Raw genomic sequence first — 18,321 nt, forward strand, 5'->3', positions numbered from 1 at the left:
TAATTGCACACTTTGCAATCATCTGCGGCACCATGGGGTGCAGCTCTGCACCATTTTCAGTGGTGAGGAGCTGCCAGCACTGATTTTTTTCACGCAGTGCCATCGTCCCTCAATGCTGGCAGCAGACAGTAGGCCTGGGAGTGGGTCCAGCCTGCTGGAGCACCAGCTGCTGTCAGGGAAGGGAGCATTGGTGTGTGCACATGCATTCCTGGGTTTGGCGCACATAGCAGCAGCTGATGCACTGTTGGCTAACATCCCGGACTGAGAGCAGGACATGCTCCACCTGCTGGGCATCCAGCATGCAGGGTTTTGTGAGTACTAATTACTAATTTTGTTGTGTCCTACAATTCCGAATTGTTTTTTGTAATAGCATGCTGCTCACACTCATAGGTAAGTTGAGTTAATTTAATGTTACAAATAAGATGTGATCTAATTTGAGTGAGCCAGGTGCTCAGTGCTCCCTAAATCTGCTTGTTGTCGTAGACGCTCACTTCAGCTGATTATTTAAAAAGTCATGGAGACTCCTCTGTCCTGTGTCCTGTGTCCTGTGGAAACTGTGGTAATAGTAGAACTACCAGTGAGCTAGGATTCTCTGTGCCATTCTTTTTATGCAGTTCATACAGTCCCAAGCAATCTCCCAGTGATGTGGAGTATGCATCCATGCATTGGAAAGGGAAATTGACTGAGATGTTTCATCAGATAGAGGTTGCGAAGAACAGATCATTTGTCACAATGCATGAGTAGTTCCAAATGTAGTTTAGGAAACTTAGGATCAGGCTTAGGTAAGGTTTCAGAAATTAGGAATAGGTCAACTCGATAAATATAGGCAATCTGAGTTATGAGTTTGCCTTTCCCAATCAAAATATTTTCTATGAGATTAAATGTACCACTAATTTATTTCTGTTATCTTCTTTATTACTTACATTGGCACCTAAGGGCAAGAAGAGGGCATCAGAGAGTCAGGCCGAGGCTGTCACTACCAGTGCTGTGGAGGGTGGAAGTACCACCACCAGCTTCTCAGCAGTGCCTGACGGCTCTGCTGGCCCCAGTAAGTTACCATTAAAATGATTTCTTTCTCTAACTTTTACCTCTCTGGATTAGAATAATTTTCCTTATTTTTCTTATACTGTGACTTTTTTCAAATCCTTTTTGTTCTATTTAATGTTTTTCAGTTCTTGTTATTCCTCCTTGTATTATCATTGTTTCTACATTTCTTGTTTCCGTAGTTGACTTCCTCATGTCTGTTATAATCTGTAGCTTTCTTCTGCATGGTCATTAAGCTTTCCCTTTCCCCTAACTTATATACTATTTGGACTGGTACAGGTGCTCTACTGTGAAGATTGCAGAGTTTGCTGACCTAAGCAGGAGATTCTCTGCTTGTCTGTTGAGAAGGCTAGCTATTTCTTGCTCATGCTCAAATGACAAGAGAGTGGCAATGGTTATGGTGACTCTCCCCCTATGTTGCATTGTATGGATTATTCAGTATACCAGCAGTTTCAAAGACAGTGCAGCATGACAGGAAAGTAGTAGGAGGACAGTCCTATTGCTTTTGCCAACCAAAAGTCTAGGCCCTTCAATGACCAATTTATTCTACCCCTTCATTGCGCTTCAACTGACTCACAGTCATCATCATATCTCTGCCCCTCAATTACGGTTGGCTTGACTACTGGCTTTTCTAACATTACCAGCCAACCAAATGCCCAAAGAAATATTTTAGATGGGAGAGAATATACTGCAAACTGAACTGTATTCATGTATTGTGTTTGTATTTTGTTAGAAAAAATAAATAGGGGAGGTATATCTGGTATCTAAAATGTGTATTGTTTTTTTCTAGCTACACAGACTACCAGTGCTGGGGCCAGTGCCAGTACATCAGTTGCCACAGCAGCAGCAGTTGAAGGGGTAGTCTCCGCTGTGGCAGGGACTTGTGGTGGTATGTCACATTGCTTGGTTATTGGCAATTAATAGTATACCCACTTTATTCGTTAAACGAGGCAGATCCCGCCCATCATCATCCATGACCTACCTGCCCATGGAATTTCAGGACCCATGGGCCATGATCCTACCTAACTGCAGTATGATTCAATTCAGCACTGCAGTGTTGGTTGTTCCATGTGTGTCTGCTTCTGTTAATGTGGCACATACAAAGCTTTCAATGGATTGCAAATTGAAACAAAAACATGGTTTCTTTCCCTTCCCTCATAGTGCCTACTCAGTCACCACACTCTTTTATGTGTTCCTAGGTTCAGTCCGAGCCTACGAAAATCATTGTAAAAATAACATTTTTGGCATGTGCCACATGTTACACGACGAGTGTTTCATATGGCTTCCATAATGGATGTACGCCTGTTCAAATGTTGCCGTTTTGACATTCATCAACATTCAGTTTCAATTACAGTGACTGACTAAGCCTTGGCTTTGCCCCATCATCAGTAACCCCCCCATTATTGTATAGAAAAACCTCTACTGCTCCTTTTCAGCCTTGTCCCTGTACCTTACCCTGCAGTGGACTAAGAGCCTGATTTATAGTTTGGTGAGCAGGTTACTCTGCCTCCATAGTGGACAATGGCTTACTCATTAATCAGAGTTACTTTTCTTTTTTCCATACAAAGGTGGTCATTATGACATTGGCACATTGGCAGTGACTGTTAAAGTGCTGGTAATACTGCCAACTGGCTGGCGGTAATTACCACCAAATTAAGACTATGGCAGTGATAACTCCCATAGACAGCCAATGTACCACACCATCCGCCAGGGCGTTAAAACCATGCACCACGGCGGTAGCCATCAATAGCCAGGCGGAAGACTAGGTACTGCATACCACATTATGACACACCACACTGCCATGATTTCTGGGGCGGTAGCACCGCCATCAAGAGCCTGGTGGAAACACATCATAGAAGACCAAAGACTCACCAACAGAGACAGAGAGAAGCCCAATGCCGCCACGAAACAGGAACTTCAAGTCTTCCCAATGCACTTCTATGCCATGCTCCACCTGGAACACCAACGCCGATGAAGACAACAACAGTGAGTACAGCCGCCTAGCAAGGGAGGAAGGAGGAAGAGGAGAGTGACAGCCGCACGCACAACACACACCATTCACACACACACACACACACCATACACACAACCAGCTGCAGATGTAAAGCAATGGCACAGGACACACAGCATAATTATACAAGGACTAGAGGTGAGAAGTACTAAAAATGTTATTACAATTCAAAAGCCACCATTTGAACCAATTTTAGAACAGATAGACATAAACAATTGTCCAGAAAGGGCCAATGCCCAGTCCATAAGGCCCACATGGCCACAGGGCACAGTCCAAGGCCCAACCTGATCCTGACTAACTATGCATAAAATTGTGCAGGGAACATCACGGAAGTGGACAGGCACCTCAGGGGAAGGGGGGGCACCTCAGCTGAAGTTGGGTACTTGCCCACTGCTCCTTGAGGAGGCTCTATGTCCATTTCCCAATGCTGGGGAGTTCAAAGTCACAGTCACTGAGGTGGGGAACTTGCCCACTGCTCCTGAAGGGGGCTCCATGCCCATTTCCCAATGCTGGGGAGCGCAAGGTTACAGTCACTGTGGTGGGGAACTTGCCCACTGGCTCTGGAGGGGGCTCCATGCCCATTTCCCAATGCTGGGGAGTGCAAGGCCACAGTCTCTGAGGTGGGGAAATTGCCCACTTATTCTGGAGGGGGCTCCTTGTACAACAGTACATGGAGGGTGGCCTACATGCCCTCTGCTGGAGGTGAGGGCTGCTGTGTCTCAGCTGGAGTTGAGGGCTGCTTTTTCTTTGCTGGGGAGGTGTTCCATGGGCAGCCTCTCCTGGAGATGAGGGCTGCATTGTTTCTGCTGGGGGAGGTGCCACCTGGGCAGCCTCTGCTGGAGGTGAGGGCTGCTGTGTCCCAGCTGGAGGTGAGGGCTTCTTGCCTGTCATTGGTGGTTGGGTGGGAACCTTTTCTGTCATTGGTGGTTGAGTAAGAACCTTTTCTTGCATTGGTGGTTGAGTAGGAACCTTTTCTTGCAGTGGTGGTTGAGTGGGAACCTTACCTCTCCTTGCTGGTGGAGTGGGAGCCTTCCCTTTCCTGGCTGGTGGAGTGGGGTCCTTCCCTTTCCTAGATGGTGGAGTGGGATCCTTCCCTTTCCTGGCTGTTGGAGTGGGATCCTTCCCTTTCCTGGATGGTGGAGTGGGATCCTTCCCTTTCCTGGATGGTGGAGTGGGATCCTTCACTGTCTTGCCCCAATGACTATGAGGTGGCTCCACTGTCCCCGTAGATTGTTTGGCTGAGGTGCTGGGCTGGGTCAATGGGACCCTGCACATACGGGCAGGATGGGGGGAAGGATGAGGGAAGAGGTCAAGACGTGCAAGGAAAAGCTTCTTAGGGCGTTGTGGCAGGATGTGGGAAGAGGGATGGGAGTGGAGGTTTAGGGAGTGGTTGTTGGAGGAGAAAGTCTGCTGGACTTTGGTGCAGGTGCATGGGCAGTGTGCTGATGTGAGGTGAATGGCTGTTGGGTGTCAGAATGCCTGCGTTTGTGTCCTTTAGGATGGGGGACAGACAGGGTGGGAGAGGACATGGGGACGCATGGATGGATGTTGTGGAGGTGTCTGCTAGTGAGGTGTGTGTGCTGCTTGATGTGGTGATGCTGGTCGTGGCTGTTGAAGCAGTGAATGCAGGTGTGAGTGTGGATGTGACTGTGTGGGAGGTGGAGGAGGATGAAAAGGTGAGACAGTGGAGGCAGTGGATGTGGATGTGTGTGCAACTGTCTGGTGAGTGCTTGTGGACTGAAGTGTGGTGCCTGTGTTTGACTGTGCTACTCTTGTGTGATGTCTTGTGTGCATGCTCGTCTGTATGTGTGCATTGGATGGGTTGGGGTTGAGGAGTCTGGGAAGTGGTAGTTGGAGGGGGGATGGTAGAAACAGGGACAATAGCTGCCATCAGACAGGAGGTCAGAGCCTGAATCGATCTCTGTTGGGCCGACAATCCACAGCGGATGCCCTCCAGGAATTCATTGCATTGCTGAATCTGGGATGCCAGTCCCTGGATGGCATTCACAATGGTTTACTGCCCTACAGAGATGGATCTCAGGAGGTCACTAGCCTCCTCACTCAGGGCAGCAGGGCTGGCTAGGGCAGGGCCTGAGGTGCCTGGGGTGAAAGAAATGCCCACCCTTCTTTGTGAGCGGGCATGGGCAACTCCGTGAGGGGCTACTGAGAGGGCAATGCTGGTACGGGGGTGACTGCTGTACCTGCAGCTGGGGTGGTCACAGAGGTGTCCGCCACCACCAGGGAGCTTCCATTGTAGGAGGTATCTGAGTTAGTGTTGTCACCTCTTGTCTCTGCTGTGGTGTTCCCCTCGCCCTCCGTCACACTGGTTCCTTTAGTTGTCAGTGGACTCTGCCTCCTGGGTCCTCTGGGATGCAGCTCCCTCTGTCACCGGTGCCCCTGCTCCTCTGCCAGATGATGCTAATGCACACATGAACAGGATGACAGAAGGAGAAAAGGGGGAGGGAGAAAAAGGGAGCACTGATTCAATTACAGCACCAACACCACATTTGACATACACAGTAACTTCACACACAGGGATCCGGAATGAGCACTATGCATTGCACTGGCATTCGATTGGATAGATGCCACAACAAGATGAGGGCCAACAACCACTAACTGCACCCCTCCTGGGACCGACAAAGCCCTGACTGACATGAAGTGCAACCGAGCTCGGTTACCTGCATTTGTTATACACCCATTACCCTTGAGATGGATCGCACTGCAAACTCTGACCTGGCAGTAAGGGGCACCCATTAACTCACACCCACCAACCGGATCCTATGCCACCTACTAATTATTGTAGAAACACTCACTGTACTCACCCCCTTGTGGCTGCTGTGATGCCCTCAAGCGCCCATCCAGCTCTGGGTAGGCCACCGGCATTATGCGTGCCATCAGGGGGTCAGGTTCTGACGGGCACCCCTTCCTCGTTGGGAGGCGATCCCCAGCTGGGCCTCCGCAGTCTTCCATGCCCAGCGTCTCAGGTCCTCCCACTGTTTCCGGCAGTGGGTACTCCACTTGCTGTGGACCCACAAGGTCCGCATGTCCTTGGCGATGGCACACCACAATCTCTTCTTTTGATGGGCACTGAGCTGCAGAGGGAATACAGACAGGAGGACACCATTGAACATACAATCCAGCCTGTCACACATATGGCCCACAAATCCTGTTTCCAACTCCATTGGCACACACATCGCCTGGTGCCCACCATGTACACTACCAGCAGACATCCCCCCATATGACACAATGCCTGCACACACATCTCCATGCAACCTTCCCACATGCATCGTGCCCAAGGTGTACTCACCTGTTGGTCTGGAGGCCCATACAGCTGTCCACCATACTTGGGTAGGACCCCATCTGCCAAGAGCTCTAACTCCACCGAAGTGAAGGCAGAGTTCCTTTCCACAATCACACCGGCCATGGTAGGTTTCAGACACAGGTCACAACAGCACATGCAGTGTAGGTGTTTGGAAAGTCAGGAATCAAGTAATGGCAGTCACGTCCACACCGCCACCGATGAACCCCATTGGCCACTGTACTCCATAGAGCCCTATATTTGCCAATGACGATTGCATGGCGCTGCAAGACCATCTTCCGCCACGACGCCCAACGTCGGCGGAGTTACCTCACTTCCACCTGTCCCTAGATACAGGGCAGGCATTCGCCATTTAATGGTGGTGGATTACATACAGATCTTCCATAACTGCGTCATTTATCGAACTTGCACATTCATTGCCATTCCCACTGTCCCATAATTAATGCTGTATACACACTGAGGTGGTGGTTCCATTGTTCAACTTTTGATGGCCTACTCACTCTTGTGCCCCTTAGATACCTATCACTGTGGATGAATAGGAGGAGGAGACAAATCCCGAGTACAGACCTCTTGTGGATTTGGCTACACTGAGGACAGGCACATTATACTCACCTATAGACTGGGCAGGGCCCAAATCACAGAGCTGTGTGCCCAATTGTAGCCTGACCTGATGTCAGCTATCTGTCATCCCACTGGGATCCCCCCTCTTGTGCAGGTTCTATCAGTGCTCCATTTTCTGCAACTGGTTCTATCCAAGTGACAGTAGTCTTGGCAGCAGGAATGTCACAGCCAATGTTCTCAATTGTGCTGGCAAGGGTATTGTCTGCCTTGGTTAAACACATGTGCAGCTACATTTCTTTCCTCCAGGTGGAAGATTTGGCCACTGTGAAGCCGGAGTCTATGCAATGGGACATATACCCAATATTATTGGGGCGATTGACACATTGCGTTTGCCCCCCTGCCCAGAATGAACAGGTGTTCAGGAATCGGAAGAGTTTCCACTCAATGAATGTGCAAATGGTGTGCCTGGCAAACCAGTACATCTCCCACGTCACTGCCAAGTATGCTGGGTTGATGCATGATGCCTTCGTTCTAAGGAATAGCACCATACCAAATGTGATGGCCCAACTACAGAGGCACAGGGTGTGGCTAATAAGGGAGCCAGAGTCCCCTGCCAGTGAATGTCAGTGTATGCCTTCAAGTGTTATCCCCATAGGATTGTGTAAGGCTAAATTTTGTCCCTCAATATTTGCAGGTGACTCTGGCTACCCAAATCTGTTGTGGCTCCTGACGCCCATGAGGAATGCCAGGACATGGGCTGAGAACTGTTTCAATGATGCACATGGGTGAACTAGGAGAATAATCGAGAGGACCTTCAGCCTCCTGAAGGCCAGGTTCAGATGCCTGCATTTGACAGGTGGATCCCTGTGCTATTCACCTGAGAAGGTCTGCCAGATAGTAGTGGCATGCTGCATGTTGCACAACCTGGCCCTCGGATGCCATATGCCTTTTCTGCAGGAGGAAGGGACTGGAGATGCCCCATTGGCAGCAGTGGACCCTGAGGACAGTGAGGATGAGGAGGCAGAGGATGAGGATGGGGACAACAGAACATCAGCTATACATCAATACTTCCAATGACACACAGGTGAGAGTGCAACTGACAATTACTCTGACTATTGATGTTTTCAGTGTGGCTGTAGCATGAAGGCATTCACGTCTTTTCCATCTGAACTTATTGTCACCTATGGCTTGTCCTTCTACAGATGTTGGTGATATGACAACAGTGTCCTGATATGTTTACTGCAGGCAGCTGCAGGTCATTATTTGTATGCTATCACAGTGTTCAGATAATTTGCACCAGATATGACTATCCCCATACATGCACATTTTCAACACATAAAACGGTCACTCAAATTGTTTTCAAGGGTGTTTATTGTAGGGCAAATAACTGAGGGAAAGGTGCAATGGAATGGGGTGATGGTAGAGGAAAGTCCAGGGTATTATTCCACTCAGTTTGTAGCACAGGTCCAGTGTCGAAGGGCCTATAGGAAGGGGAGCAAAGCAGTTCAAAGTGGACAAGGTGAGAGGTTGGGACACAAGGGGGACAATCAGGAGAGTCTCATTTCCAGGCAGTGGTCCTGGTCTTGGCAAGTGTCTCTGGCTTCTGTCAGGGTTGCAGGGAACGTTTGCGGGGTGGTTCACCTTCTGTAGGGGGAGGGGTGCTGGTGGCCTGTGGGTCATGTGGCGAGGCCTCCTGCCCACTAGCTGCAGCGGAAGTGGAGGGCTGGTCAACAGACTGGCTGGTGGTAGGGGCCCACTGATGTGCTGTTTATTCCCTCATGATGTTGGCTATGACTGCCAGCACCCCTGCTATGGAGATCATGGTGGTGTTGAGAGCCTGTAAGTCATCCCTGATCTCCTGATAGTGGTCCTCCTGCAGCCGCTTGTTCTCCTGCATGTTGTTAAGGATCTGACCCATCATGTTCTGGGATTGTTGGAAGGCCCCCGGGACATTGGTGAGTGCCTCCTGGTGAGTCAGTTCCCTGGGCCTATCCTCCCCCTGGCTCACAGCGGTCCTCCCAGTGTCCCTGTTGCCCTGTGCCTGTATCCCCTGAATGGTGTGCCCACTGCCACTGACCCCAGGTCCCTGATTGTCTTGGGTGTGGACGGGGGTCCCTGTACAGGTGGGCACACTGCTGATTGACGTGTCCTGGGGACAGAGGTGCGGGGAGACTGGGTAGGTGCTGTCGTGTTGGATACTGATGGGAGAGGCTCTGTGGTTGACTCTGAGTGGGCTGGTGTGACTGACTGACCAGTGGTCCCTGATAGGCCGGGTAGTTCATCCAAATCCTGAAGTCCAGAGTTACTGTCATCTTCGGGTGATGGACTGGTTAGTCATGGCACCTCCTCTCCGCTGGTATTGGCTGGTGCACCTGTAGGGATGTAATTGATGTATTATACTTCATGTCTGTGACATATTGTATATCCCTAATTTCTCCTCTATTGTTGCTGTTGCCCTACCAGCTTTGTTTGTGTATTCTGATGTATTGTGGGATTGTTAGTTGTCGATGCTGTGCATGCTTTTGTGATGGGTGCCCATGCTGGGCTGGGAGGGCTGTACATGCTTTGGGATAAGTCAGATGTGTAGGCTTAGTGTGTGGGATGGAGTGGAGTGAGTCCCTCAGGATGCAGTATTGCCAAGCCTTGCTCCTCCCATGCTGTGAGCTGTGGAGGAGGAGGAGGAGGGGGTCCACCTCCAATTCTCTGTATGGTGAGCTGGTGCCTTGCTGCCATAGAACGTACCTTCCTCCGTAGGTCGTTCCACCTCTTCGTGATGTCATCCCTTGTTCTTGGATGCTGTCCTACGGCGTTCACCCTGTCCACGATTCTCCACCATAGCTCTATCTTCCTGGCAATGGATATTTGCTGTACCTGTGTTCCAAACAGCTATGGCTCTACCCTGACTATTTCCTCCACCATGACCCACAACTCCTCATCTGTGAAACGGGGTGCCTTTGTGGGGACATGTGTGTTGTGTAGTGTGGGAAAGTGTGTGGGTGTTGGGTACTGTGGTTGGGAGTGCAAAGTGGGGTGTGTGAGGGATGTATGGGTGTATGTGTCTAGTTGTCGCAGTGGTCTTGGTGTCAGTCTGGTGGCAATAACTTGTGCTCGTAAAGGGGTGTGGGTAAAGAGTTGTGTGATTTATAGTGCTGTGGGTGGGTGTGGTGTGTGTATGAGTGCCAGGTGTATGTATTTGGTATTGGCCAATGTCAGGTGTGTGTATTTGGTATTGGCCAATATTGTGTAGTTTAGTACTTGGGTGTCCATTTTAAGTGCGCCGGTGTGTACCGCCAATGGTCTACCGCCATTGAATGTCCGCCATGGTGATTTGTGGGTCATGATGTGGTGGGTGTTGTTTTGTTGGCGTAACGGTATGGGTGTTGATACTGACACTTTAGCACTGACCTTTGGGCTGGCGGATTTGTGTATGTGGCATTATTCTGTCAGACTGGTGTGTGTGTCTCATAATATGGAGCACGGATATTCGCCACTGTGGCGGTATCTTGGCGGCCATCACCGCGGCAGTAAGCGGGATTTACCACCAATGTCATGATGAGGGCCAAAGTGTATGTGTGCTTTACGTTTTTAGTAAATCCTTCATAAGAAAAAACACACTCTGGGGGTCATTCTGAGTCTGGCGGGCGGCGGAGGCCGCCCGCCAGACTTCCCCCCTCCAAAATACCGCTCCGCGGTCGAAAGACCGCTGAGGGTATTTTGGCTTTTGCACTGGGCTGGCGGGCGACCGCCAAAAGGCCGCCCGCCAGCCCAGTGCAAAAGACCCTTCCCACGAGGACGCCGGCTCAGAATTGAGCCGGCGGAGTGGGAAGGTGCGACGGGTGCAGTGGCACCCGTCACGTATTTCAGTGTCTGCAATGTGGGGCCCTCTTACGGGGGCCCCTGCAGTGCCCATGCCATTGGCATGGGCCCTGCAGGGGCCCCCAGGGGCCCCACGACAACACATACCGCCATCCTGTTCCTGGCGGGAGAACCGCCAGGAACAGGATGGCGGCATGGGTTGTCAGAATGCCGCCATTGGGGATTCAAATGGGCAGTGGAAAACCGGCGGGAGACCGCCGGTTTTCCACTTCTGACCGCGGCAAAACCGCCACGGTCAGAATGCCCTGCGGGGCACCGCCAGCCTGTTGGCGGTGCTCCCGCCGACCCTGGCCCCGGCGGTAAGGAACCGCCGGGGTCAGAATCAGGCCCTCTGTTTTTTTAATTTTTTTTATCTGGGGTTATGCTGCCTCCTTGTAGCCAGTCAGAACTTCTATGTGAGGCATGTGTTGGTAAAATCATATCCCTGTGACTCTCCTAATCACAGCAAAAAATCCAGTGGTCCTAGGGGACCAGCAATGCACTGCCTCTTTGACACTATATAATTTTAAACAAGTGTTTGCAAAGAGCATTCTTTACAATTTGTATTTTTTACTTATTTTTCTTTCTTGATTAAGCTACTCCTGCTGGTCCACTACAACCATCGACCCACCAGATGATAGTGACTCAGCTCTGACAGCAGAGGATGGATGCCACCCAGGCACAGCACCAACAGCTGGTAGACTAGGAGAGTTAGACACATGCCCAAGACCCCAGTATCGCAAGTCAACCATCTGTTCCTCCAGCATTCAGGCCACACCAGCACTGCTGGCAGCTGCCTATACAATCATTGATGCCCCCCTTTCAGACCGACTACTCCATTGCTGAGTGTTGTGTGAACTGGTGCACTTGGGCCATACGTAGGCACACCTCAAAGCCCAGCTGCAACACCTGCAGACCTTTATTAAGAATGCCTTCTTTTAAAGCCCTTTTTATTTTTTTGCTTTGGTGGGAAGGAGCTTTGGTTGTGGGTAGAGAGGGAGGGAATTGGCCAGAGCATCTTTGACTTTTGGACATTTACATTTATTTTGAACATTGGTTGGGCATGGTAAGACGTTGTTGGAGAATGCTGGGCCAGTTGTGGGTGAAAAGGGTGGGTTTAGTTTATACTTTTTTTTAGTAAAGAGAAAAGCTTTCTATTCTACTGTATGTCTAAAGAATATTTTTGTGTTTTGCTTTAATTTTGCACTGATGCTTTTTGTTGCTGCCTGTCTTTTTAAACTACTTCGTAAAGTGTATGCCATTTAGTTATAGTTAGTTATACCCATGTCCAACTTTCCTCTGTAACAATAGTCATCATTAAGAGGGTATGCTGCCATCCTTCATATTGCCGACAGAAACCTAGATAAACAATTACTTATCTCATCCGCAGTAGAAATTAGTTACATACTAACTAAACTAGTTCACTTCACCCCATAGTTCTCTTACCTGGATAGATAAAGTGATGGCTGCTCCCTCTGTCAATCTTCCAAAACCTTACTTGAGGGTTTCCCAAGGCACCTTCTTTATGGTAGTGGTAGTGTGCTAACAGAAAAGACATCACAACAAGCCAGGTTACAATCTCACCTAGATGATCTCCAACTGTTGGGTTAGTGAAAAGGATATCCTTCACAGGCAAATACATTGAAAGAAAAACAGAGTTAGTGGGTGATACATATACCTTTATAGTATAAGTTTAGAAAGACTGCAGACAGACTTCTACAACGACGGCACATCAAAGAATACCAAATATTATAAAACATAGCAATAGTAAATTATTCTGAACAATGGTGAGTATGGAATTTTTTGAAAAGCAAAGTTATTAAATCCTCAAGTCAGGATAAGAGTACTCAAAGATTGTAGTTGACAATGTTAAGCGTTTTATGCACAACAAAGTCCTGATTGATGTTGTTGACATTAAGGTATGACATTCTTATGTGCGGTTGGGTAAGTGGGGCTGGTATGGGCTATTGCTCCAGTAATAAAAGATCCGGCAGTGAGTTGGTGTCGGATTTATCCACATCTGCCCCTCAAAGAGAGTGATCAGTTTGGTGTAAATTAAGTCACACCTCAATAAATCACATAGGCCTGGGTAAGAGGGTTAGGGTTTTGATAAACGGATGGGAAAGAGGATTTGGGGAATGTGTGACAGAGAGAAGCACAACACAGAACAATATTCACCAGGGCGATGAGCAGCCCATCATCATCAATCTGTTGTGTAAGGAAATAAAGGATTGAGCATGACACTGTTCAGTTAAATGCATTGCAAATAGTCCCTCTGCCCCAGATAAATAAGTTATAAGATATCCAAATGTTCTGCATTCTAGGTTTGATAAAATAAAATTATGGAAGAGTGAATTGAACCTATCCGGTTCTAAAAATAGAAAAAAGAAAAATGCTACTGTATTGCCAAATTGCGTAATGCATCTGCAATCTCCTCTGGGAGGTTTATCACTCTTGGGTGCCTTTCTGAACCAGTCCAGTGGGTAAGCAGGAGTGTTGTTGTTAGACATGGGGTCCCTGGTTGGCAGTCAGTCTGCACTCTGCCCAAGCAGGGACCCTCATTCTAGTCAGGGAAATGGAGATACTCACTTAGATAACCATAAACTTTGTACCATTTTTGTGTGTGGGACGCATTGTGCAGCCCTTTGGGGAGTCACCTTATGTTTAGTGTAAGTGTTGTATGCTTATACCCAATCCTGAAGGCCAAGGAACATTTGAAAGAGAGATGTCTCACAGCATTAGTCAAACTTGTGATCATAGTTTGATGTAGTCTTCAGATGTTTTTGCAATGTTTGTATTAGGCTGTGAAGTGCTGATACAGTCAAATAAGAAAACTTCTAAGTGTTGGCACTGTTTAGTATTGTATAATACTCCTCCAGAGAAGTGTTATTAACGTGACACATAAAGCATGGGAACAATTTGTAATGAACTATTACCACTGTAATTATATATTTCCTGGTGTTTCACATTCTCTTTTCCCTGCTTTCTCTTTTGTGACTCTAAAGTAAAGTCAGCCACAATTGGGCATCTGGTTTCATTATTAACAATGTAAATGACTTGGAATTCATGCCTTGATACTTACTAAGTTGAATTTTGCCTATTGAGTTTTAATAACCTTTTAAACACATGTTTAAGCCACTATGGGGGTCATTCCGACCCTGGCGGTCATAGACCGCCAGGGCCGGGGACCGCGGATGCACCGCCAACAGGCTGGCAGTGCATCCAGGCCAATTCTGACCGCGGCGGTAAAGCCGCGGTCAGAAAAGGGAAACAGGCGGTTTACCGCCGGTTTTCCCCTGGCCTGAGGAATCCTCCATGGCGGCGCTGCAGGCAGCGCCGCCATGGGGATTCCGACCCCCTTCCCGCCAGCCTGGTTCTGGCGGTTTTGACCGCCAGAGCCTTGCTGGCGGGAATGGGTGTCGTGGGGCCCCTGGGGGCCCCTGCAGTGTCCCACAAAGATTTTCAGTGTCTGCATAGCAGACACTGAAAATCGTGACGGGTGCAACTGCACCCGTCGCACCCTTTCCACTCCGCCGGCTCCATTCGGAGCCGGCATCCTCGTGGAAGGGGGATTCCCGCTGGGCGGGCGGGCGGCCTTCTGGCGGTCGCCCGCCGGCCCAGCGGGAAACTCAGAATTACCGCAGCGGTCTTTTGACCGCGCTGCAGTATTCTGTCGGGGGAACTTTGGGGGGGCGGCCTCCACCGCCCGCCGAAGTCAGAATGACCCCCTATGTTTCTATTTGTTTAACCTATCAAGCTGGGTTCTTGGATTCTGCATTCACTTTTCTGAACACCAAGAAACGTTTGCACATTTTGTTTTGCAAACAAAATTGACATTCAATGGCATGGCATTTCACCTATTCACGGCAGCTAAATGTCTGTCACAATTACCTAAACACACAGGGGGTCATTCCGACCCTGGCGGTCATAGACCGCCAGGGCCGGGGACCGCGGATGCACCGCCAACAGGCTGGCGGTGCATCCAGGCCAATTCTGACCGCGGCGGCAGGCAGCGCCGCCATGGGGATTACGACCCCCTTCCCGCCAGCCTGGTTCTGGCGGTTTTGACCGCCAGAACCTTGCTGGCGGGAACGGGTGCCATGGGGCCCCTGGGGGGCCCTGCAGTGCCCATGCCAATGGCATGGGCACTGCAGGGGCACCCTAACAGGGCCCACAAAGATTTTCAGTGTCTGCATAGCAGACACTGAAAATCGCGACGGGTGCAACTGCACCCGTCGCAGCCTTTCCACTCCGCCGGCTCCATTCGGAGCCGGCATCCTCGTGGAAGGGGGTTTCCCGCTGGGCGGGCGGGCGGCCTTCTGGCGGTCGCCCGCCGGCCCAGCGGGAAACTCAGAATTACCGCGGCGGTCTTTTGACCGCGCTGCGGTATTCTGTCGGGGGAACTTTGGCGGGCGGCCTCCGCCGCCCGCCGAAGTCAGAATGACCCTCACAGTGCCTGGTCCCAGCCCTCAACCGTACCTCATGGATATCCTATGGGCATTATGAGAAGATAGGCCAAGGCAACCTCCAAAATGTAATGAAACCTGTTTAGCTAGTGGGAATTTCTCTTCTTTGTGTTGAAGGCAGTTTATAGCCCATCTGTTGGGAAGAATTAGAATTGAATCTAAGGATAGAGATATGTCTTAATCTTCTCAAATGAGGAGGTGCAGCCTTCTACAACCGAATTTAGGAGTGCACAGTTACTAGTTATATGTTTTCAGCTATTGGCGAAGCTCTTCACTACCGGAGCGGAGTGCTCCCTAGGGGAACATGTTGGGAATTGTATTAAAGTTTACTATTTTAAAACAAATATTTTAAAATATTTTAATGTACACTATAAATGTAAAATTATTTAAACTCCTGAATATTAACCTGGAACTTATAAACTGCAATGTTAGAGCACTTAAACTCATTCAATGAAATGTTTCTTAAATAATAGAATCATGTGATGTGAGTGATACGCGAGCCTGTCATTGTCATGAACTTGCATTGTTCTCTTGATGGAACTTGGGCACCCTGTATTGGTTCAAGAAAGGCTTCCTGCCAAAATGTATTGCCCAGTATTAAAGTAAACAAGCATTCTGCCTTGAGTAGTGGTATAACATAATTAAGCCTTTTTATTGAACATTTTCACAGAAAATAGCTCAAACTGTGAAATATTTCCATAATCCACAATGCTGAGTTCATGTGGAGCATTTTTTGCACCTCTAAACAAATTTAAAAAAGATGTCTGTTTAACACTGTATTTCATCCTTCTAAAATTCTTTCAAACTCTGTGAGCATTAATCATGTCACCTACCATGCTAGCCCTTGCAGGCCCATTGCTGTTGCTATCATCGACCAAAGAATACTCTCAGGTGTGTGAAAATAGGCACTTAAACCATAGAAAGTTACACTATCCTCCATTACACTTTATTTTGTTTTTTTCATATACATGCTACCAAAGAAGAGCACATTTTAATATGCGTGTTTTTCATTAATTCACAATCCGCTCTGTATTTAAAATTTGACTTTTAGTAATACTCATTGTTGAATAACACATTGTAAATATTAACATATTATCCCCAACCAAAGCACACATTTCTCAAAATAATGCCAGACATATCTGCAGTTTCAGGCAAACAATGAATACTAAATGGATGATGCTCCAGTACTCAATTCTTTCTAAAGACCATTAAAGCAAATGATTAACCATGAAATACAGAAATGCATAATGAGTAACATGTGTAGTATTCTCCTATAGTATCATCTCGGGGTTGAGGTGACATTTATAAAACACTACTTGGCCTTTGGCATTATGGTTTATAAATGGCACTAAAACACCTCAATGGTAATGTAGGACCATTTTACACAGTTACCCATTAAGAATTCTCTAAGTCTCTCTCTCTCTCTGTCTGTCTCAGTATATATAATTTAATTTTACATTAGCTCCTAAGGGGGGTTAAGTTAATGCCCCATTCTATTCTATGGGATTATGTTGCAGTGTCAGTTGTTGACCATCTATGGAACTTGACGTACTTAAAGTCTGGGTTGGAGTACATATAACCCTGTTTTGACACCACTAGGACTGTGGTAACTTTGTAATTTTAGAAGTTGATGTATTTCAATGGTCTTTCTTTTTTGTTGGTGTATTTTGTATTAGCATGTCCACTTCGAAACCTTCCTTAAATATTCCTTAAATGTGCCAATTCTTTCAGTGATCATTCACAGTTTTTCCACTGCTCCTTCAGTGCTTCACACATTTACTACTAGGTACTATACTTAAGTGTGCAGAGTACTCCACCACTGTAGTTTAGATCTCTGCACAGAAAAGATATATGAAATGGTTGTCTCTACCATAGATTTGTGAATTGCCTGTTGTCAACGCAACTTTTCACTAGTGTTTGGAGCTGCGGTGTTGTGGTACCTGGAAGCTGCCATAACTTGGACTCAAAGGAACCATGAGACACCTTATGAAGCTTGTAGCTGCAGGCAAAGGAAAATACTTGCCTGGGGAAAGTTTTATTAGACCTTCCCAGCTTCTTGCTACTGCAGGTTGCTGCTGGCTGTCTTTCTCGGAGCTTGACTTCAAAAAGTCGAACATTTGACTGGAAGTTTGCAGGTGGGCCTTAATGGGGCCCTGCTGGTAGTCCGATTCTTGGTTTTCTTTTTCCTTTTGTTCACTTTAAAATATGTTTATTTCTTCCTTTAGTTTCTATTAGATTTCACAATCCATCATGGGAATTGGCACATGAGGTAATTAATAATTTTTGGTTCCTATTTCTCCATAAGGACTCTAATTTGGTTGAAGATTGTGTCACAATGGAGTTGTGTTCCATCAACAGTTCCCATTTTTTGTGCTTAGAGATAATTGTTCTTTAATTCTTTCCTGCTCTCTGGAATCCTTCATTTACTTTTTGAAGTACTTCATCTTGCATGGAGGTTGTTTATGCCTATAGCATTCTGCTTTTAACTCTGTGACAACTTCTTATGGGCACCTATTTATCACGCATTCCACATGTGTGATTACCTTGTGGCTTTAGGGAATGTTGCCTGTACGGCAGTCCATGTTCTGGGTCCAAAACGTAACTCCGTGTACCGCTCTGAACAGTGTGCGATCAGAATGCTAGGTGCCTACTGATTCTGATAACCCAACACGTAGATACGTGGTCAGTCAGGCTCTGAGGCCTTTGCAGGTTACAGACTGACAGGTCACAGGTGGGGTAACACTTAGCTTGCAGACAAATGCACAAGCAGGAATACTTTGATCAGATCCCACAGATAGGCACAGCAACACCACTATTGTTCCAGGAGATTGGCTCTAATAAAACACACATGGCCAGAGATATGTGTGCATTCCCCAAAACACCATACAGATAGATGCCACATGTAGTTAGAAACACTTAGCAAACTAGAACACAGCACACATAGCAAATTCAGCAACCAAGCACCATCGAGGCCGAATATCTGGGTATTCGAGCACGTACCCCCTGGCCCACATTGTGTCCACGCAAGGTTGAAGCCTACCTGCATTCGTTATCTGGCCCTTATT

Source organism: Pleurodeles waltl, chromosome 8 (assembly GCF_031143425.1).
Source record: "Pleurodeles waltl isolate 20211129_DDA chromosome 8, aPleWal1.hap1.20221129, whole genome shotgun sequence".
NCBI lineage: Eukaryota > Metazoa > Chordata > Amphibia > Caudata > Salamandridae > Pleurodeles > Pleurodeles waltl.